The sequence below is a fragment of the Patella vulgata genome, chromosome 8 (assembly GCF_932274485.2).
Source record: "Patella vulgata chromosome 8, xgPatVulg1.2, whole genome shotgun sequence".
In the NCBI taxonomy this organism is placed as follows: domain Eukaryota; kingdom Metazoa; phylum Mollusca; class Gastropoda; family Patellidae; genus Patella; species Patella vulgata.
Window position 1 is genome coordinate 42,741,870 of NC_065886.2, and position 23,086 is coordinate 42,764,955.

General features: G+C 36.9%; 1 long non-coding RNA gene across 1 annotated transcript; it reads left to right on the plus strand.

The window, feature by feature from the left end:
- Positions 1-618: 618 nt before the first annotated feature.
- Positions 619-18,565, plus strand: LOC126830330 (uncharacterized). Its single transcript, XR_007683814.2, has 3 exons — positions 619-1,011; positions 12,902-13,078; positions 17,732-18,565. It is a non-coding gene; the product is annotated as an uncharacterized LOC126830330 (long non-coding RNA).
- Positions 18,566-23,086: the final 4,521 nt, after the last annotated feature.

A 23,086-nucleotide genomic window follows, 5' to 3' on the forward strand; every position in this document is an offset into this window, starting at 1 on the left:
AACATACCAGCATTAACGATCCTTTTAACTGCTGAAGAATAAACATTATTGATTATGGAAGCCTATATTTACATTTCGTAATTTCTACTTTTCGCCCCTTCAGAATGCGAAAGTCGAAAAGTAGAAGTTACAACAAATGTGAGACGACAGCACGATACACAAGCCAAAATCGACTCGAAAATAGGAAAATAAGAAATAAACACATCGCGATAATATCGCCTCTCGTTTTGTCGGGACTCCTATTTTTCTTTCGACTTGCATTTTGTCTTGTGTAGCGTGATTGATTATGGAAGCCTATATTTACATTTCGTAATTTCTACTTTTCGCCCCTTCAGAATGCGAAAGTCGAAAAGTAGAAGTTACAACAAATGTGAGACGACAGCACGATACACAAGCCAAAATCGACTCGAAAATAGGAAAATAAGAAATAAACACATCGCGATAATATCGCCTCTCGTTTTGTCGGGACTCCTATTTTTCTTTCGACTTGCATTTTGTCTTGTGTAGCGTGATGGTAGTCATAGGCTTCCATAAGTCATCGTTTTACTTAAAAGCGGTTATATTAGCATTAACGATCATTTTAACTGCTAAAGAATAAAGATTACTGATGGCATGGCATCGTTATACTGTTAAGCAGTCACAGGAATTGATCACACCATCAGTGATAGCAATTAGCTCTTAAGAAGATGGAAAAACTTGAAAAATATTTATCATGGATATTTTTGTTTTTCTTAAATTGGTCCGGAGTGGTTGGTAATTGTGGGGGCGGTGGTGAGCTGGTTTATTATAAAATTATATATTTTAAGGATCAAGGAATACCAAGTTACACAGTATCCCAGACAGCTGTTAACGTTACCGTTTGTGGTGAAGCCTGTGCAGGGAAAATTGGATGTAAATCTTTTGGCTATCATCCAAAAGATAATCGTTGTTATTTATACGAGGATCGGATAAAAGTTGGTTACACGTCGTATTTCTCTGATCCTGGAATCGTATATTATTGGAAAGTTGAGGGTAAGATTCAAACTTTTCATGCTACATTAAAATGCCGTAGTTTAGGACAATGATTACCAACTGGACATTCTATTTTGTCACGAAATGACTTGACATTCTAGATAGTCTCTAAATGACGAAATTTGTGTTGCCAGGAATTTTAATTGGTCCCAAAATGACCTAGTTTGTGTTAACTGGACAATCTATGCCAATGTCATGGATACTGTTATTCCATACACTTTGTCACATCATTTTAAATACGATAGAGTGTTTATTACTAGCATAATGTCGGATTTAAAAGCTTCCGTATCGCAATGCTATTGCGGGCTGTTTTAAATATCGAAAATTAAATCTGACCTATAGGACCTGGAAAATGGAGAAAACAATTTTGGGTCGAAAATATTGACTCCATAAGATATTGTCGGTCGGATAATTTACTATTGCAGCAATATTATGGCCCGATTTGATATTGGTTTCTAACTTATAAACATGTTTTGTTAGATAGGTCAAAAAGGAAAGGCTAAGGAAATTGATAATACATTCGTTAATTTGTTTATCAAGAAACCATTTCCACTCTCTTCCAAACTGATTCCCACTGAATCAATGACAACATTGTACCCCCTTCCCTTGTCGCAAACAGATCCAGTGACACTAAAATCCAATCGGGCTCAATTTACGTATATGCTCCATCGAACTCCTTTTTTTGTTGGCTCGTGAGCCTCACTGGTGGCCGACTCATTCCGGTTTCGATATTTAAAAAGTTCGCAGTTTGCAACCGTTTATAATGACAATTTCGCATTTAGCCCTGTATTGAAATTGTCAGGGTGCGGACTAGGTAGATCTGGGCTCTTAGACCAACTGGTTTCGTTGGGCTCCCATCACGTTGACGAATATGTAACATTTCTAGAAAACGAAACTAGTTTGATTCACTATTCATGCACCTCGTATTGAGGCTATTATATTTTTCAGTGGATATTAAGATTAATTTTAGTTATTCTGAAAAAGATTATATCAAATTATGTTTCACCAATCGGGGGCCATTTGAACCCCATTGCTACATGGGCGACGGGAACATTTTTAGCTGTTAAAATACTCCAGGCCAATACGCTAACCGTTACAACGAACCCCAATGACATTTATTCTGTCACCCTTTACCAGCTTGATCAGACTTAACCTTTTACTCGGGGTTGTCTCTTTAATTGCTCCCTCATTAGCGAACAGAGAGAGAGAGAAAGAAATGGGGTTTAACGTCCACTCGACACAAACTAGGTCATTTTGGGACTAACATAATATGGTTTAATTTTATTTCAATAATTCGCTTGCGCATACGGGTCTTTAGCTGTGGGAGGAAACCGGAGGACCTGGACATAACCCACGAGGTTGGACAGGCGACCCTACTCCTTGTCACGTACAACCGGGGATACGAAACCAGTTGTAAGGAATAGCAGCCCCTTTTCATACTTGTTTACTTAACTCGTACGTCTTGATTGTTGCTAACTACGTTCATGTTCAGATCTCTCAGTGAAGTGTCATCGGATGGTATGTCATGGCACAGGTATACGTCAAATTGATTCTAGCAGAACCAAAAACTTTCCGGCACTACCCCAACCCTTTGAGTGCCCTAAGTTGGGTCTGCCTGCCAACCTTCCTTCGGAGGCCCCAGTACGCCCCTGTTGGAATCTGTTCCGGAAGTGTAGTATGAAAGGAAGTGTAACGGTTTAAAAGCTAAAAGCATAGATTCCTTTGCTTTCAGTCTGGCAGTCCACATGAAATGGTTATAAAAATACCATTATTAAAGCTATAGGTTTAGGTTTAAGCGTCTGTACAATTCGATCTTTTCCGGAAGTACTTATTTGTAGTATGAAAGGAAGTGTAACGGTTTAAACTCCGTCAAATAACTAAAAGCACTCATGCGAATTGTTAATTTATACATCATTATTTACCTTTCCTCTCGTTATATCGAAGTTTTGTTTACATTTATCTGCTTATAGTTCTTTGTGTAGGATCTAAATATGTCTATTATAGGTCTATCTTTTGTCCTCAAATGTTATATAAATCATTAAACATACATTATGCAAGAGCTAAATCTGCCTATTGCATTTCTTCAGACCATAACCAACTCTCGATGGCATCGCTAGCCTGCGATGTTTATTGGATTAGGTTCCGATTTGCTGTTCGACTTCCATTCATAATTAAATAAAAAAAGTGGATAATCGAGACTATGTTTTTTATCCTACCGACTTTAGTAATGATGATCGAGGCAAGCCCCAATATTCAATCGCTAAAATCTTGGTTCAGAGTGGATCAATTTGACTGAAATTTTCAGCAAATTCCCTTTACTAATCTAGTTTTTAACTATTATAGCGAGACCTCCCAGCTCTTTATCTTATCTCCCATAATCTATCTTTATTTAGACATTTATTGACATGACAATTGCAAGCCGATAATCAACTCTATAGAATATCAGATGGTTGTGATTTTAACGGATTGAAAGACGATCGTCATTTAATAATTTAATTTGAAAATGGATAATTGAGACTTTGTTTATTATCGCAACAACGGTACAGAAATGAAATCGAGTAAGGGGGGGTTGGCGTGGGGGTGAAGAGAAATGGAGTTTGAGGTCCACTCAATACAAAAACTAGGTCATTTTAGGACTAACATATGGTTCAATTTCATATCAATAATTCGCTTGTGCGTAGGGAGGAAACCGTAGGACCCGGAGAAAACCCGCTAGGTTCGACAGGTGACAGTACTCCATGTCACGTACCACCGGGGAGTCGAAACCACGTCTGTAGACTCAATGACAGACCTTATGATACACCGCGCACGCGCTAACCATTCGTCCACCCCACCCCCACCCCTTGCACCCCCGACAACCCGTTAACCAGATATACATATATTTATTTTCATTATATAGAGGAGTCTCAAATATATATAGGGACAAATCTTTTGGTCATGAAATTCGGTAATACGCCTTTAAGGTGGATGTTGACGGAAATTTAAAGGTACATTATTGGTAAAATTAACTAAATCCCCTATAATTTATTAAATAGATGTATCCATCTTGTATCCAGATTAATAAAGTCATGGCAAGTCACCGGAGTGCCGGTATTCCCTTAGCTTTAATTATATGGAATGCTATAGTTACCAAAATATTACTATTCTTATACAAAACTATGATATTTTGTTGCGACTATGTTCCAAAGCTATGGTGGCTGATAGTGGCCATGTTAAATCTCGCCCTTTTCATAACGCGACAACACGACATCACGACAGTATTGGCGCAATTATACGACACTTAACTCTGTCGTATCATCGTGTTATTTTTATCCTAACGTCGAGATGTCGACTTATTGGCATAGTCTCTTTCTACAAGTCACAAAAATACAGCTGTACTCATTACACTCATTACATCAGATTAGATACAATAAGACTCGTCAAAAGAGATAATAGGAAAGTGTTGATTAATTATTCGTTTTCTTAAAATAATGAAACATTTTGCGCCCAAAATTGAATTATTGGTATTATATTCAAAAAATCTAGTATTATAATAGCAGGACAAAAGTGAGTCAGCTATGTTAATTCCTTGAATAAGAAGTGGTGTCGGTAGGTATCGAACAAGCATGCATTGCCTCGTGTACGACACCCACCAATACTTATAGATTACTGAAGCGATAGTTTAGAAGCGATTTCAGAAGATTTCCAATTTATTTTATTAGAGTGGGAAGGGGATTATATAAAACCTCAAATCAGATCACAGAAAATCACTGCATTGGTGTAGCACGCCATCCCAATAAGTGCAGGGGAGGTTTTTTATGAGGTGAAGAAAGCGATTTGCAGCTGTTATTGACCTTATCGCGTATTCATCCGTTTGGCATCACTAATGAGATCGTGGCCTAGATGATTAAAAATAGGCCCAGTATTGCCTTCAGCTATGAACACACTCCGAAAGTCCCCTACACCCCCCCCCCCTCTTATTTTGTTTAACAAATAATTTCGGAATCAATAAAATGGCAGGTCCCTATCAATGATGTTTGATACGACTGGAAATTAATGTGTCTAAAATTGATTAAACAACATAGGGTAGTAAATATTACATTTTGAATCCGTATCAATGATACATTTACTCAAAATGTTCCTTCTAATGGATCACCATTTAACTTGAAAACAAGGGAAGCAGCCGATCGAAGAAAAAAAGATTTTAAAAAACAAGTTTCAATATGACAGTCGTGGTTCGGTCATGCATTTACATCCGTGGGTGTCACCCTTTCTTTGAAAGTAATGATTGTACTAAATTTGAACAAAGTCCATCTAGATTCGCGGCCTGTAGGTAAAGTGTTGACAGATAAAACGTAAAAAAAACCCAGACCTATAAAAATATATTTTCTAAAACTATTTTAATTTTGAAATTATATTATTTTGACATGTGCCAAGTGTTTTAGCGAATAGTTATAGAAAGGGTCTTGTCGATTAAGACTATAGCGCATGTGCAATATGCAGTTTTAAACTTCCGAGACGACAAGTCGACAAGTCGATGATACGACAGTTTCGCTTTTTGTCGTGCCGTCGTATCATCGACTTGTTGTGGCGATAAGTCGATGATACGACGGCACGACAAAATTGGGTCGATGACAAGACAAAATCACGCGATCTTACGACAGTTTGTTCTGTCGTAAGATCGCGTGATTTTGTCGTAAGATCGTGTGATTTTGTCGTGTCGTCGTATCATCGACTTACAGTGGCGATAAGTCGATGATACGACAAAATCACACGATCTTACGATAAAATCGGGCGATCTTACGACAGAACAAACTGTCGTAAGATCGTCTGATTTTGTCGTATCATCGACCTTATTTTGTCGTGCTGTCATATCATCGACTTATCGCCACGACAAGTCGATAATACGACGATACGACAAAACACTAAACTGTCGTGTCATCGACTTGTCGACTTGTCGTCTCGGAAGTTTAAAACTGCACATGCGCTATAGTCTTTATCTACAAGACCCTTCTATAAATAAAAAAACAAAACTGACACAGTTATATGGGACAACAATCACTGTTTTATTATACACAAGCACAACGTTTCGATAAGTATTCTCTTATCGTTATCATTGTGCTTGATAACGATAAGAGTATACTTATCGAAACGTTGTGCTTGTGTATAATAAAACAGTGATTGTTGTCCCATATAACTGTGTCAGTTTTGTTATGTTTCCAATTGCTAAATGCCACTAAAAGATTATATTACCTTCTATAAATATTCGCTAAAACACTTAGCACATGTGAAAACAATATAATTTCAAAATTAAAAGAGTTTAAGAAAATATATTTTTATAGGTCTGGGGTTTTTGGGTTTTTTTTTTTTTTTTTTTTTTTTTTTACATTTGATCTGTCAACACTCTACCTACAGGCCGCGAATCTAGATGGAATTTGTTCAAATTTGGCACAATCATTACTTTCAAAGAAAGGGTGGCACTCTCGGAGGTAAATGCATGACCGAAGCACTACTGTCACATTGAAACCTGTTTTTTTTTTTTAAATCTGTTTTCTTCGATCGACTGTTTCCCTTGTTTCAAGTTAAATGATGATCTATTGGAAAGAACGTATTGAGTAAATCTACGCTATCACTAATACGGATTCAATATGTAATATTTCTCATTACTACCTATGTTGTTTAATCAATGTTATACATGTTATTTTCCAGTCGTATCAAACATCATTGATACCATTTTATTGATTCTGAAATTATTTGTAAAACAAAATAAGAGACGTGGGGGAGGGGGGGGGCGTATGAGGCTTTCATAGTGTGTAATCATCTAGGCCTCGATCCATTGTTTTTGGTGCTTGATATTTTGCGGGGGAGTCGCAGTGTCTAGGCAGGTAAGACGTTGGTTCGGTAACCCGAAAGCTGGGTGTTCGATCCCTTCATTGGACGAGAAAGTTCATCCAGATTTTCCGACGAGGTCTTGTCAGTTGTGCTGGACAGAGGGCCTGGCACGTAATATATCCCTTGGTAGTTGGAATTCGATATAATGGTAGGCCATAGTGCGCTGTCCTGGCAAAATTTCGCTCATAGTATGGCGTATGCCCGTCTTCAATATGACAGTAGTGGTTCGGTCATGTATTTACACCCGAGAGTATCATCCTTTCAGAGGATCGCGTGGCTACGTGGGCAAGACGCTGGCTAGCTAGCCTGGAGGTCGGGTGTTAGATCCCACACTGATCAGAAGTGAATATTCGCTAGGCCTCTGATAAGGATGACATCGATGCGACTTAATGAGTCCCCAATATTAACATTATTCCTCCGACAAATTTAATTCTAAAACATTTTTATTTATGTATTAAAAAAATAAATAAAGACATTTGAAGTATTTGTAGGTAAAAAATATTTCCTATGTAGCGTAAATGGGTATTAAAATGAGTAAAAGGCATCATTCTACCCGAAGCAGTTACGTCTTATATAAACAATGCACGCGCCATTGGTCCAATGATTGACACCGCGTGACGTGATTGCATGTGTTGAAAACAGTCATCTTTTACAGAGATATTAGACGACTTTTTTCACAGATTGGTTCGATCCCTGCATTGGCCGACAAAATTCCCCCTTGTCAGTGATGCAGGACGGAGGGCCTGACAATGACAGCTGTCTAGTCGTTCGGATGGGACGAAACACCGAGGTCCCGTGTACACATTGGCGTGCACGTAAAAGATCCCTTGGCAGTTGGATTTCGATATAAGAGCGGGCCGTAGCGCCGCTTCCCGGGCAAAATTCCCTCATAGCACACTGTCTTTGAAAGTAATGATTATGCCAAATTTGAACATCTAGTTCCGCAGTCTGTAGTTATACCAGAGGGTTGACAGATAACACCTTAAAAAAAACAGATCTATGAAAATATATTTTCTAAACCTTTTTTAATTTTGAAATTATATTGTTTTCACGTGTGATAAGTGTTTTAGCGAATAGTTGTAGAAAGGGTCTTGTAGATTAAGACTATGACGCATGTGCAGTTTTAAACTTCCGAGACGACAAGTCGACAAGTCGATGATACGACAGTTTGGTTTTGTCGTATCATCGACTTGTCGACTTGTCGTCTCGGAAGTTTGAAACTGCACAATGACATGCGCTATAGTCTTAATCTACAAGACCCTTTCTGTAACTACATGTATTCGCTGAAACACTTAGCACACGCGAAAACAATATTATTTCAAAATTAAAAGAGTTTTAGAAATATATTTTTATAGGTCTGGTTTTTTCTTTGGGTTTTTTTACGTTTGATCTGTCAACACTCTACCTATAGGCCGCGAATGTAAACTGACTTTGTTCAAATTTGGCACAATCATTACTTTCAAAGAAAGCATGACACTCTCGAATGTAAATGCAGGACCGAATCACTACTGTCATATTGAAATGTGTGTGTTTTTAAATCTTTTTCTTCGATCGCTGCTTTCCTTGTTTCATGTTAAATGATGATCCATTGGAAGGAACATATTGAGTAAATGTACGTTATCACTGATACGGATTCAATATGTAATAATATTTCTCATGTTTAATCAATTTTTGACATATTATTTTCCAGTTGTATCAAACATCATTGATACCATTTTATTGATTCTGGAATTATTTGTAAAACTAAATAAGAGACGGGGGGGGGGGGGGTATGAGGCTTTTAGAGTGTGTTCATAGTTGAAGATATTACTGGGCCTATTTTTACTCATCTAGGCCTCAATCCCATTAGTGATGTCAAATGAGAGAGAGAGAGAGAGAGAGGGGGAGGGAGCTAGGGTTTAACGTCCACTCGACACAAATTAGGTCATTTCGGGACTAACATATGGTTTAATTTTATTTCAATAAATCGTTTGCGCGTAGGGGTCTTTAGCAGTGGGAGGAAACCGGAGGACCCGGAGAAAACCCACGAGGTTTGACAGGCGACCCTACACCTTGTCACGTACAACCGGGGATTCAAAACCACGCCAGTTGACTCAATGACAGGCTGCGAATCGTTTTCTCCACCTCATTCAAAAAAACTCCTGCAACTATTGGGGTGACGTGCTGCACTATGATAATGCTGTGATTTTACAGAATGTGACCCGATTTGGTTTTTTTACAATCCCCTTCCCACCCTGTCTTCTGAAATCACTTTTAAACTATCGCTCCAGTCATCTATAAATATTGGTGGGTGTCGGTGTCGTACACATGGCAATGAATGCTTACTTGTTCGATACCTCCCGACACCACTTTTTCTTCAAGGAATTAACTTAGCTAACTCACTTTGGTCCTGCTATTGTAATTCTAGATTTTTTTAATATAATACCAAATATAATTCACTTGTGGACACAAAATGTTTCATTATTTTGAGAAAACAAATAATTAATCAACGTTTTCCTACTATCTCTTTTATATTTATCAAATCTACTACTTAGGCCTATATATGATGTAATGAGTACAGCTGTATTTTTGTGACTTGTAGAAAGAGACTAGGACAATAAGTCGACATCTCGACGTTACGATAAAAATAACACGATGATACGACAGAATTTAGTGTCGTATGATTGCGTCAATACTGTCGTGATGTCGTGTTGTCGCGTTATGAAAAGGGCGAGATTTAAAATGGCCACTATCAGCCACCATACAAAGCTCCACCAACCGGTCCCTCGTGTATTCAAACTAATCTCCAGTTGATGTTTCATTCTCCACTGCCCTGAATTTCCGCCATATTCAACAATTAGTATACTATTTTGCAATGTAGTTCTAATCCGGTTAATGGAAATATTTCTAAAAATTCTCTAAGCTTACCCAAGGGATAATTAATGGATTTTCTTTTCTGAACAATGTTTAATCATGTTATAAAACAGCACTTCGTCTTTTTTATTTGTTATAAATAGTGTATACAATTTAATATCTTTACATGAATTAACCACATTAACCACGAGAAGAGTAATATGGGCTATGCTGTCTCTGATCCGTTTTCATCCATTTGAAATAAGATATTATTTTCACACAATAAAAAAAGAACTATACTTAATTTATTCGACTAAAATCGTCCATTAGTAATCAAAATGTCGGCCAATTAGCTTCATGTCAAAGAGAGCAAACTTGCGACAGGGAATGTACTGAAACACACTGATTATTTTCAGGTCCAGTAGAAAATTAATTGGTGTTCATTATTGATTGTTGCTGGATTTACTTCCTAATTAGGGCTAATAGTTTGTGGTAATTGTTATATTTTTTTTTTCATATAGTTTTCTTTTTCTTAGGAACGTTAGCATTTGTGGAAAATTTGGCGGTTTTGTCCGGAATGTTCACATTCATCTCAAATCTGCTCCAAGTCCCCTCTTTTCAGATTTTCTATTTCCGCGCCTATTTATCAGAGCTACCAGATTCACAAATTATTAATAATGGTCCTCTGTTAAATTTCTAATTACGCTTATTGATTTCTAACTAGATAATAATAATACTAATCTATTTTTAATATAGCGATTAAAACAGTTACAACAGTTACATAGGTAAAAATGAGATATACATGTAAATTGAATGGCACTAAGGAAAATAACAATAATGGTGCTCAGTTAAAATACGCTTTTCTAAAAAAAAAGATGTGGTTTAAGTGAAGAGTTCAAACAAATTAAAAAATTCTATGACAGGCAGCCTATTCCACAAAATGGGTGCACAGACATTAAAAGCACCGTCACCATACGCCTTAGTTGGCTTTGGTCGTAGAGTTGCGTGGCACAGTCGAACTGAGTCAACATTTCTGACACGATATGAAAGTACATTGATAGAAATTAGCTCTTTCAGGTGGAGCGGCGCAGACTCACTGTGGTGGATCAGTTTAAAAATAATGAACAGAATTTTTAACTAAAAGGGTGACTCGATTGTAAGCAAGTGTAGGTCTTTGATGATGGGTTTCATGTCTGCATGTCACTCTAGACATCGAAGCACTACTAAACGAGCGGCCGCATTTTGCATATGCTGTAATTTCTTGAGTTGATACCATAGAATCCGAACAACAAACTATTACAATAGTCTAATCGTGAAGTCACAAGTGCAAGAACCAGTTGTTCGGTAGGTTGATCGAGAAGTTTCCTCAGTTTACATATCCTCCACAGTGAGTGTGATCCCACCCAACACACATTAGTAATGTGTGCGTCTATGGCTCCACTCGAGTCCATTATCACACCGAGATTACGCATCGAGCCTGTCGCAGAGACACGGACATCACCAATCTGAACATCAGTTGCAACTGCACGATAACCGACACCCTACTTCTGTCTTTCCGTCACTCAATGCGAGTAAATTTTCTCGCATCCAATGACGGATTTCGTCTACGGACTCCTCTATTTGAGATTCTGCAGTATAGTCGGTTCGGGTATCTCAAGCAATATACAGTTGTGTATCGTCTGCATAGATCACGGGCTCTAAATCATGGCGAGTGATGATGTCTTCGAGTGGACATATCATTTTTCATTCCTGTCACAATTTTCAAATGATTAGAATAATTTGACAATATCAGAGTTTTAAATGCTGAATGATGCGAAACTGACGGAAAATGTTATTTCAATCACCTCTTTTTTATTTTAGACCCAATAAATCAGGTTTACTGCTTAGATACTGAACATCCTTTAAGTCTGTATGCATTTATTGATCACAGTTTTGTCAATAGGTGAATAATGTAGTTTTGTTGTCTGTTTTATCTTTCCGGGTATTGTATCCAGATAAAGATACAAGATTTATGGATATTAGAATATTATTGTATAGTAAAGAAATGGAGATTACCATATTGTATAGTAAAGAAATGGAGATTACCATATTCCATTGACGCAGATTTTATAGACTTCTTAGAATCTTTGCAAATTAATATCTTCATAATAATTCAGAGCATGATCTGAAAGGTAAACCAATTTAATGGATCAATAGATAAAGACATATTTACAACAATTTATTATTGTACTATATATCAGGTTATTAAAGTAGCAATGGGTAAATACTAAATGCATATCAATTTATAATTTCTAAGAGTTTCAGCTTCGGATCTTACAAAATTCTCAAATAATACCAATTGTTTATCTATCAGTTACGCCATTACTGTAAACAAACTTTATTTTGGTTGCCAACTAATTTAAGAATTCGAGTTTTCAAACGTTGTATTCGAGAAATGTGGAGGTTTGTAAGATTCAATAAGTTTTCAGATGGCCATAATATAGCGATATTTAATTCCATGCAAAGTATGGGCGTAGTGTGTTTTTATAAATTGATAACAATATTGCTAATTTAAGTAAACATAATATAGCAAATGGGGATGGAAGGGTGCAAACCTTTCCATTTATAATCAGTCACTTATATTTCACAGACTCTTTTTGTTGGTGTATAAAATTTCTGTTAATTATTGTTTTCAACAATATTGTATATCTTGGTTAAACAAAATACAGATATAAAAATATTAAAACATTTTAAAATATACGTTGTAGTGGATTTATAAGCTCTACTATCGGGCAAACAAGCCGAAATTTACTAATTATAGCATCAGTTTAAGTATAGCTGATGCCTTAAACATCAAAACCTTAACAGGGTGTAGCGGCGAAGTATAACCATTATTAGTACAGTGTAACATTCCGATGATCTTCCACAGGGATCGATTATAAGACCATGTCTGTTCTGTCGTGGTTATCTCCTTTTGATTTTATTAATAAGCTACACGTTTTAATATTATATTATATTCTATGTTTATCACCAAATAAAGGTTCAATTTTAGAGCCACTATACTATTTTCTCAAACGAAGCAGTGACGAGATTCTAATTTCATCATCTATGTGGTATAGAAAATACCAAATACCTCATTACCAAATAACTTATCTGAACTTGTATCTGTTAAAAAGGTAACTTAATTGTTTTTTTTACCCTTTTATAGAGTCCTGTCCTTCAAACTATACTGACGTACGTGAATTGAAACTGTGTTATAAGATATACGATACACCTTTAAACATGAGTGAGTCAGAGGCGACATGTGAAACGGATGGTGGCCACCTTGCTATTATTGATACAGAAGAGAAAAGATCCTACATGTTTGATACATATGGATTCAATCGTAAGTTCGTTAAGATAACAATAATGTTGTTGTACATATCAGCAATGTTATTAGCATTGTTTTTTTGCGTTATATTGGCTAATATGTAAACTGGGTGGGGGGGGACTAACTATAGATGCCCATTCCGTCAGTATGTGGATCTGTCCATTCGAATGTTATCTGAGCATATTTTGCCGCAATGCTTTCAAGATTCAAAGTTTCAATTTGATCTACAGATGTAATAAGGATAGATACAGGTCAAATTCGAGTTCCATAACTTAATTAACATTCATTGAGTAAAAAATATGCATGACATATAAAGGTCCGTGTAAAGGTGTAGAAGTGTCACAATGGCTTATATGGTTTACAGTTAATAGGTTCAATGCTTTTAATACTTCATATTTTGCTTATCAACCTATGTTTGTATAGAACTTGACCGGACAAAAGGCACATTGTCTGATTTTCAGTAATAACAGACTTAATAAATTGATCGATTATCTCCAAAGTGACCAATTTTCTTGAAAGTCAACTGGTTCGTTTTCTTCGAGTGATTTCCTCGAACAGAGCCAGATTAAGGTTGTATGCGGACCTTGTCTGTAATTTTGACATGGACCCTTCCATTAAACGTTTACTAGTGTAAGTAAACAAGAAATTCCATTGAAGACCAAATGGGTCAATATTAATGATTTTGGTTAAATATTTATATACAAAAACATTATTTTAACTGATGATTTTTGTTTCTACCTTCTTATGTCAAGTCTATATCATCAAATATTGAAAAATAATTTCTTAAGTTTACATGACGAAGGAATCAATTCGTTGGTTTCTAAAAGTATTAAATCTGCAGATGTAATCATTATAACTAGTGCATTTGTCTTTTATCACCAAGATGGAAAAGCACAGCCAGAAAATAAATTCACAATAAAATGCTTTCATTATTCACTTAAATATTTATTGATGTGTAATTAGGTTAGGGGGAGGGGGGGGTGGATGGCCGAATGGTTAGCACGCGTGTGCTGTATCATAAGGTCTGTCATTGAGTCAACTGGCGTGGTTTCGAATCCCCGGTTGTACGTGACAACCTCGTGGGTTTTCTCCGGGTCCTCCGGTTTCCTCCCACTGCTAAAGACCCCTACGCGCAAGCGAATTATTGAAATAAAATTAAAACCATATGTTAATCTCGAAATGACCTAGTTTGTGTCGAGTGGACGTTAAACCCCATTTTCTCCCTCTCTGTAATTAGGTTAGTAAAGCGTTTGATGCCATTATGAAGTAGCTATCTGTTGCATAGTTGTCAGTCTTAGAAGAAAAATACACCGTGTTGGTTTATTTCATCTAATTAGTAAATAATATGTACTTGTTCAGACATAATGATTGTGTAGCAATAATATTTTCAGTAAGCTGATAGTAGTGATAGTAAAAAAACTTCAGTCAGTCAGCAGGTAATTAGTAGTTGACCAGCTAACCGGATCTGCACAATTTGCTTGACACGGCATATGTTGGATGCGAGTGTGGCCTGCCTGTGTTTTTGTTACCCCTAAGCGATTACCATGTACTATGTTTTATAAATTGAAAACACGTATGGCGGTTGTTTAGGGCGTTAACTTTTTCTTATTTAATTATTTATGTAGTTTTGTAATCGCAGTTCAGCTTTAAGTGAAAGTAGCCTTGTTTACTATGTCGACAGTGGAACACATAATTTATTGATAGATCAACACAGTTTTTATACGCCCACATTGAAATAATAGCCTTATTCTAAGTATTAAATGTTTATGTGTCCTACCTGTTGTGTAAATTATCCATTACATCCTATTTTACTTGACCAGAGGGTTCGAACAGGTTTACGTTAGGCTTTTCAAATCATTTAGTTGAATTTTTCCAATTTTTTAAATTAGGTGTGTTAAGATGAAATTTGTATCATCAATTAATTGGAATATTGTAAAATAGTACAATTTGTTGACTAGAATAAAGATTGGGACATATTATTCAGTTACAACAAGAGTGGTATTGAGCCTTTAATATAAATTTATAGACAGTGTTTAAGGTCACGAGACAAACAATCGAAACAAATTCTAATGATTTCTGACATTAATAATATCTCAGAGTAGGCAAATTTTCGGCCACTTCCGGTTAGCGGTTTTCGAGATATCAGGTTACCACACATTTCATCTGGCACGGCTACAGACCACAATTATCAACCGATGTCCATGAAACTTACAGACTATGATAATATACTATTCAAAAAAAGTAGGGGATATTTGATTTTGGGGCATAATACTAAAATATGCAAATGACTACGAAAAAAGTCACTATAGAACCTAACAGAAGAAACATTTCCAGTTGCATGTGACGCCCAAACGCACCAATAGCTACCGCATGGAATGCATGTGATGCTTGGGATCATCATGGGGGTCCAACCCAAGATTTGCACGACTCTGACTTTGAATGTTACAGTCATTGTGGCATTGAATTCCAGGGTGGAAACATCAGTTTAATTGTTTTAGTGACCAGAAAACAAATTTTGATATGCGTCGGCTTACCCAAAATGAAAGATTACGTGCCCTTGGCATGCTACAGATCGGCACAACACAGGTGGTTGTGGCGCGGACGATGAATGTTTCTCAGTCTGTCATAAGCAGGCTATGGTCCAGATACCGTGATACACAATCTGTACAGGACAGACCACGCTCAGGTCGACCAAGGGCGACAACTCAAGCCCAGGATCGATTTATCCGTACCTTGGCCTTGAGAAATCGTGTCATCACAGCAAATTAGATCAGCGCTCGTCTTCAAACAGACACTGGTGTGAGAGTGAGTGGCCAGACGATTCGGAATCGACTGCATAGGGGTCACCTTCGCGCCCGACGTCCTCGCGTGATCCCTTGTTTGAGAGATCATCACATTCAGGCAAGACGTCGTTGGTGTAGGGATCGTCAACACTGGGATAATCGACGCTGGAGCAATGTGATGTTTTCAGATGAGTCAAGGTTCACTGTTGATTTTTTGGACAGACGTAGAAGGGTGTGGCGTTGTCGAAACGAGCGCTTCCAAGACGTTAACGTCATCAGACATGATCGATTTGGGGGTGGTTCTGTTATGGTGTGGGGAGGCATCACTGTTGCTGGAAGAACGGCTTTACATGTTGTTGCAGGGCGTGTTACAGGCCAGTACTACCGGGACAACATCTTGGCAGTCCATGTTGTGCCGTTCGCACGACGTCATGGCCGCCGTTTCATCTTCCAGGATGACAACGCAAGATGTCACAGGGCCAGGATCGTTACAGGTTACCTCCAACAACAGAACATCACCACATTACCTTGGCCAGCACTGAGTCCCGACCTCTCCCCCATCGAGCATGTCTGGGACATGCTTGGACAGAGGTTACGTCAACGTCAACAACGTCCTGCCAATGTCCAAGAACTTGCTGCTGCGTTGCAACAGGAATGGGACAATCTAGACCAAAATGACCTTAGACGTCTCATTAGGAGTATGCCACGTCGGATCAATGCTTGTTTGGCAAACAGAGGAGGATTTACCCGTTACTGACTTGGTTGTGATGCTGTGGTAACTTTGCTGTTTGACCCCGGGTATCATTTTACCCTTATAATGGTCAGTCTGTGCCTTACTTAGTCTAACGATCATTTGGAATAAATCGATGAATGTGAACTTCATTTCATTTGTTTCTTCGTCAGTTTCATTAGGTGACTTTAATAACACTTAAAAATCAAATATCCCCTACTTTTTTTGAATAGTATATTAATAATATCTCGTAGCCAAAATTTCGACCACTTCCGGTTAGCGGTTTCCGAGAAACTTTGCCTACTCTGAGATATTATTAATTTAATTATAATCTGCAAGTTTCATTGAAATCGTTTGATAATTGTGGTCTGTAGCCGTACCAGATGAAATGTGTGGTAACCTGATATCTCGAAAATTTGCCTGAGATATTATTAATGTAATTATAATCTGCAAGTTTTATTGAAATCGTTTGATAATTGCGGTCTGTAGCCGTGCCACATGAAATGTGTGGTAACCTGATATCTCGGAAACAGCTAACCGGAAGTGGTCGGAATTTTGGCTACTCTGAGATATTATTAATATTATCATAGTCTGTAAGTTTCATGGATATCGGTTGATAATTGTGGTCTGTAGCCGTGCCACATGAAATGTGTGGTAACCTGATATCTCTGAGATATTATTAAAAAATTATAATCTGCAAGTTTCATTGAAATCAGTTGGTAATTGCGGTCTGTACCCGTGCTACATGAAATGTGTGGTAACCTGATATCTCGGAAACCGCTAACCGGAAGTGGTCGAAATTTTGGCTACTCTGAGATATTATTAATATTATCATAGTCTGTGAGTTTCATAGATATCGGTTGATAATTGTTGTCTGTAGCCGTGCCACATCAGATGTTTGGTAACCCCCATATCTCGGAAACCACCAACCGGAAGTGACAAAAAGTTTGGCTACTCAGAGATGTTATCAATGTTATCATAATCTGTAAGTTTCATTAAAATCGGGTAACAATTGTGGTCTGTAGTCGTAAGGTTATTCAGAAATTCTTGCTTACCACATGTGGCAAATAGCCACTGCCTTAAATATATGGGGCTGTGTAATTATTTAAAACTATTTTTCCTTTTATTTTAGTGGTTTATGTATTTCTATTTCAGTTGTTGCTCATTATTTTGGAGGAACATGGCCGTCCCACAATGCGAAACACCACTGGTTTAACGGTGTAGAGGTTTCTAAGTGGACGCCACACCAACCGGATTATGCAGGAAGCGAATTCTGTTTGAATACCTATTATTTTGCCGATAGTAAAGAAGTACTTTTCAATGATTGTGAATGTAATAAAACATTCCCTTTTGTTTGTGAAATACCGGTACGATATATATAGGTAATCCCCATCTCATCGTGTTAAATATGTGTATTTTGTTGATTTGTAAAAACAATATATTAAATTTTTTGACCTCCAGTCTGTGGATATACTAGTTAATTCATTATACCGGTACTATACGTTTTGTTTTTACCGGACTGGAATTCCCATTTTTTCCACAGTGATTGACATCTCGAACACGTCACTTATTGACGTAACCTGCCGATTCAAGTCAGTGAAAATATATACCTTTTGACGGTAACGCAGAAAAAGCGAATGGCATACTTTCGACCAGATATGTCAGAGGTCATTTCGCGTCAGTTTGTTAGACCCTGGTGTAGTGCAAATGGAACAACATAAAATCTATAACGAAACGAATATGTGGTAGAATTTTAATTAGACCATAACAAACTACATAATATAATTATTAGCAACATTATCACCCTTGACGCCGATACGGTATTTGCCACTGTATACAAACGAGTTTTATCTTAATATGATGGGGATGATCAATTAAATAGAACACCCGATACACTCTCTCGCTCGATAAGATCACATACCTAATAAAATGGTTTTTTTTTGGGATAATGCAGTCACATTGTTGGTCTGATCTTTTAACACACAAATATTGGCTACTTCTAGTCTTCATTTGTCATGTAAATAATAATCGTCTATTATGTTATATGAATAAACCCATTACGTTATGTATTTGTTTATAAGGAAAAATCTAATAATCTAGAAAAACCTATATCCATTAGTATATACTACATTGCATTACATTAGCTAATGAATGACAAGTTATAATGCACGATATTCTATTGAGTTTCACTTAAAGGAGCTAAATCGCTAATATTTGGGAACTAGAAATTGAAGAGATGACCACTGTCAAGATCGGTCGCATTATTTCTGTTGTCTTTTTTTTGTAACTCATCATTTTTTTTTTCATTTTGAGTGAAGTCTGTACCATTACAGGCCCGGGATGGTACAACGCAGTAGACGCTTTTTTACGGCTGGCCCCGGATCTATTCACTTGAATTGATATTTGTTTATTTTTTGCAATGTCTATATTCTGTCTTGTCCGCAGGTTTATCTTATAGATTTTTATTTTGCGTGCAATGCGGTCCTCCTGCACTTACTATACAAATGGATCGCAACGCATATAATAATGTTATATGAATGTATATAAACAGATTTACATTCAATCGTTTCTGTTTTTACTGAAATTTCTAAATACGCAAGAAGTCTCAATCGAATGGCAATTTCTAGCGTCTGGTAATTCCAGTCTACACAACCATAGTATTTATTGCGCATGCTCCAGATAAAAATGTGGCGTCACCATTTGACATGACTTATGAACTGTGTCTAGCCTCGATCTTCGAAGCCCTGGTTACAAATGGTGCTAAAATGAATTATGGTACACGATTGGTGTACCAATGGTAAAATATTTATTTTATCTTAAATATTGGATATCAGAAGCCCATCTTTTCTCGGTAAGATGACAACAACAATATTGATTAAATAAATAATTCGTGTTTTCAATGTCGAAGACTTTGGATGATATTGAGTTAGACGCTTGGCTACATTAATAATATATATAACAATCACCCAATTATTAACATTGCTTACAGTTATTTAAAACCATTAAAGTCATTAAGAAATTAAAACTGTGCGAAGCTGGTTTAATACATTTTTTCGAGTGGGCTTTATTTGACTATAAACAATTGGTTGGGGTTTCAAGGAGTCGCAGCGAACGAGCTTAGATAATGCTTTGTTCAACATCAGCATGTTTAAAGTGGTGCGATTAGTAACTGATTATAATTTTCTTTCTTACTGCTCGTTGAATGTGATAACGGTTCTCCATTTTGGATGGAGCCCCGATTCAAACGTGAATTACAACGACTGCATCAACCTTATCGGACATCCATAGATCCCTCGTCCTAAATTTCAGTAAGTAACCCCGAGTAGTATTTCGCTTTCCTGAAATGTATAACTTACACCACAGACACATATGTATCTATTACATCCTTCAACCCGAAACAAAATTGAATACTTCGTTAAGCCAGGACTTTAGGCGTTGCAAGGTAATTAAGAACGTGAGAGGGAGAGAGAAATGGGGTTTAACTTCCACTCGACACAAATTTGATTATTTCGGGACTAACTTATTGTTAAATTTTATTTCAAAAATTCGCTTGCGCATAAGAGGTTTAGTTGTGGGAGAGGTCGAACGTACTATGGAAATTATTTTACATACCCATAGTTTAAAGCTTCACGTTCCCAGAAGGTCAGTATGTATTTTCCTTATTTAAATTAAAAATAAGGGTTAAAATGTGTCTATTAGATGATAAACTAGACGATTAAAGAATAAACCGATATTACAGACCAGTTTGAGCTTTGATTACGGATGGAAATGAGGTATGTATGTGTGCAAAAGTATGTTTGTTGTGCTTTCGTACTGCAAAGCATCCATAGCTGTAGAAGGTGTCCTTGATTTCGTATAATAGGACATGCCCAGATTCGGTTAGTTCAAACGACATGTGTATCGGACAAAAATCCAAGTCAACAGTGTTGTTTTGCAACACTTTGAAGGCACAAACTGGTAAGACAAATTTAGAATGAATTTGGAAACATATAACGGCATCTGTGGATGATTCGACCATGAACTGTCGCCTGTAGAATGTTGAAGAAGCCCTAGATGTCCGAAAGAAGGGGGTTTCGTGACTGCACAGGTACAAATTTTCACCTTGACCCAAACAAACAAGGGGTAAATTTGCATAAAGTAGTACAATCTTCACATTCGGTCAAATTGATTAACAAAAGCAAATCTACCCATATGCAGAAACACAACGTGTGCAAATGTTACCGCATAAATTATATATTATGCATGAACATGTTCTACTTACTTTGAACAATTTGAAGCTTAGTGTAGGAGTATGAATTTGCATACCTATTTAATGTACTAAAATTTAAATTGCGTAATAATTTTAAAATTAAAGTAACATAATAAATCGACGATGGCGTTGATATATAATACCTTAGCACTGTTATATAAAAATATTGAGGTATTAAGGAGACACCAGAGACCTTTATTGTATGTTATTTTAGTATAGTATTGTGACGGGTAAGACTTTTCAAACAATACACAGGGATCTCCACCAATTATAAACTTAAATCTACGTAAAAATATACACTACAACATTATTGACGCACAAACCTCCCAAACCCAATTCCAATTATATCTTTTATTTCGTTTCGTCTTTATGATTCTGATTCCCAGTGAGTTTATAGATAGATCAGATCAGTGGACGATGTCTTGGAATAATTGGAAAAACTGTGTGTTTCATTGGCTGTTTACACTGCACAAGTAAGAACAGGGCACAATGCTTACACGCGACAGATTTTTTTTAAAATTAAGTCGAGTAGAATATGATATACGTAATATATAGCCTGAAACTGTAATTTTATCTCAGGTTGCAATTTTCACACATCAAGCGGAGTTCATTATTATTGCTCTTTTTCTGTCCTTCAATAGAATAAAGTTGTGTCTGGGTTAAGGAGTAGTGTTACGGTATCAGGCATATCAGTTGGTTGGAATTACTTTCGGATTTCGACCTTAATTAAACATACTTAAATGTATACTGTGTAAACTAAGCATCGATGCTTTATAAACTCTGGAGGGTTGGCGCAATTTATCTGCGTCGAAGCAGATCTAAAACCCTACTGTCAGTCAGTCAGTCAATCAGTCAATAATGGCAATATACGACAACAGTACAGCATGGGTAAATAAAAACGCCTCTTTAAGATCATTTACATTGAACCGTAGGAGCGGAAGAAATAAATACACGTGTCGGTACCACCTGCAAACATTAAGAGGAAGGTTCAGTAAACGTTCAGATCTAGCGTTTTCTTAAACTGTCAGCATGAAGCGTGCCAGACTTTTGGTGATTGTCACTGCTTTGTGTTTAGCGTTGGCTAGTAAGTCTGTTTATTTTTATTGTCTGAATTAAAAATATGCGCAACATTAATAACTAAGTGTCATCAATTAGATTCAAAGTTATCGTGTCCCAAAGCATCGAAAAATCTCTGCTTATAAATGACATGAAGTGGGCTTTAACGTCCCACTGTTCTGCACAGACGGACAGTGTGCTATGGGGCAATTTTGCCCGGACAGCGGCACTAAGACCTACTCTTATTTCGAATGCTAACTTTTATGTGCACGTCAATGTGTACACGTTGTCCCTTGTCAGGCCCCCTGTCCTTCAGGATTGGGGATCTTTCAAGGTACATTGTGGAATCATGCGGATGGGACGTAAAACTTTCCGGGCAAACTTTCCCTCATAGTATCCTTTGTGGATACAAGTTTCAAGTGGATACGTATCGGTGATTACTCCTTTAAAAAAAGCCCATTATCCCTTCGAAAATCCAGGATGGTCGACTTTCAGGCGACAAAATTTCATTGCTTGCGGTAAAGTCAAACCAAATTGCCTTATATGGTTGATTCGTAACATATTTTAAATTTCATCAAAATCGAAGAAACTTGGGGGCTCTAGATTGCTTAAATAGCACCAGAACGGAGGGTCCGATTGTCCCCCCCCCCCTCTCCTGCCCAAGAACGTTTAATCTGTATGTTCAGTTTCATCTAGAGTGTTCAGGGGTCTAGCTCCTCCATTATCTTTTCATCGTTAATAACATAAATTGTTAGTTGCATCTGTTTCTGAACAAAAATTGTAGCCTCGGAAGGATTCATAACCATAGCAGATATTTCATAATTATACGTAAAAAGAATACAGATCATAACGAAAGAAGTTGCAGTTTGATGCGCACAAAAATCGAACTTACTCGAGATATGTGGGACATAAACATTTTGAAGTTTTATCAAAATCAGACGAACAGACATTGTTGACAACACATTACACCCGACGAATCGGTCAAGTTGGTAAAATTCTGTGAAAGAAAACCCGAAACATCAGTCATCTTGGAAAATAGCGGCCATTTTGAAAACTCAAGTAGCTAACGGATATTTTAATAATAACTTCAGTAACTCAGAGTTGATATTATATTGGTTTTATATTTTATAGATACGGTAACTTAGAGTTGATATCATGTTGTTATTATATTTTATAGATTCCGTAACCTAGAGTATCTTTATAGA